General features: G+C 39.6%; 1 pseudogene; it reads right to left on the reverse strand.

Annotated features, from left to right (window-relative positions):
- Positions 1–527: 527 nt before the first annotated feature.
- LOC112204261 (U6 spliceosomal RNA) lies at positions 528–626 on the reverse strand (annotated as a pseudogene).
- Between the last annotated feature and the right edge of the window lie 1,095 nt (positions 627–1,721).

Consider the following 1,721-nt stretch of genomic DNA (forward strand, 5'->3'; position numbering starts at 1 on the left):
CCATGCTTGGTTAATTTTTTAAATTTTTTGTAGAAATTCCTGGACTCAAGCAATCCTCCTGCCTCCGCCTCCCAAAGTACTGGGAGTCCAGGCATGAGACACGGAGCCTGGTCTAAAAATAAAAAACTTAAATTAGGTTTAGTTGGGCCTCAGCATCAAGTGTTTCCTCCTGTCTGATGGTTCTGTTACATGGAATCAATAAAATCCTGATTCCCACCTATGTGTGATTGCAAATGGTCACGGCCTTTAACAACATGCTGGTACTCTGAGGATATCCTTCAACTAAACTAATCTAAATGCTTGAAAAAGCAGATTTTTGTTTAAAAACTGAATCTGCTGCCAACATGTCTTGTCACGAATACAAGTCCACTGAGTAGCATCCAAATCATAATAAACATTCAAATGATTAATATGTTCTGTTTACCACCCGGTGCCCTCACTTGCCAGTTATTGCACAGCTCACTATTATGCTGGGCTTGATTTTAAGTGAATGGATAAGTACAGCCTGAATTTTTTTTCCGTTTCTTTTTTATATGGAACATTTCATGAATTTTCATATCATCCTTGGGCAGCAGCCATGATAATTGTGTATCATTCCAACTTTAGGATGTTTGCTGCCAAAGCAAGAACCAGATCTGAGTATTTTTAAGAAATGAGGGTAGAGGCCAGGCACAGTGGCTTATGCCTGTAATCCCAGCACTTTGGGAGGCTGAGGCGAGTGGATTACTTGAGGTCATGAGTTCGAGACCAACCTGACCAACATGGTGAAACTCTGTCTCTACTAAAAATATAAAATTAGCTGGGCATGGTGGTGCTCACCTATAATCCCACCTACTTGGGAGGCTGAGGCAGGAGAATCACTTGAACCCACGAGGCGGAGGTTGCAGTGAGCAACAAATGACCTGGTTTGTAGGATTTGCCAATTATCATGGTGTAAATACTTCCACTATGGCCAATTTCAAGTTATTAGTGCGATATTTCTGAATATCAGGTTAAGAAGAGATGTGTACCATTGACTGAATGAGTATTTCTGAATATCAGGTTAAGAAGAGATGTGTACCATTGGCAGTGAGCCGAGATTGTGCCATTGCACTCCAGCCTGGACAACAAGAGTGAAACTCCATCTCAAAACAAAACAAAAAAGAAATGAAGGTAGAGCTATAATCTTTCTTATCCATATAGTTACAGGAAAGTCTTGGAAACATATAGTACATACTCAATAAACATTTGTTCATTGAATGAATGGATGAATGAGGTTTTTTTCTCTAAAAAGGTTAGTCTGGTGGCACTAGTCCATGATGTGGTGGTCTCCACCAAGTCACAATCTGATATGGAATATCTGAATGTGCATGTTTGTGTTTGCATGTGTTTGTTACAGTTTTTAGAGACAGCATGTGAAATAGTGACCAAGAAAGGCTCTGGAGTCAGATTCCTTGGATTTGAACCTCAGCTCTGCCATTTACTAGCTTCATGGCCTTGGAAACACTGCTTAATTCTCTATGCCTTAGTTTTCTCATCAGTAAAAGGAGGATAACAATAGCACTCACTTTATAGGATAATTGTGAAGATTAAAAGAGCTATTCATGCAAATAACATCATAAATTTGCTTAATATAGTTCCTGCCGAGGCATCTGTTTTTAGGCCTGACATAAGTTATTTGAAACCTAGTCATACTCCATGACCTTTGGCCTAGTTACATCTTCCCCTTCCAGTGTGATTGT

This window comes from Pan troglodytes, chromosome 7 (genome assembly GCF_028858775.2).
Source record: "Pan troglodytes isolate AG18354 chromosome 7, NHGRI_mPanTro3-v2.0_pri, whole genome shotgun sequence".
Classification (NCBI taxonomy): Eukaryota; Metazoa; Chordata; class Mammalia; order Primates; family Hominidae; genus Pan; species Pan troglodytes.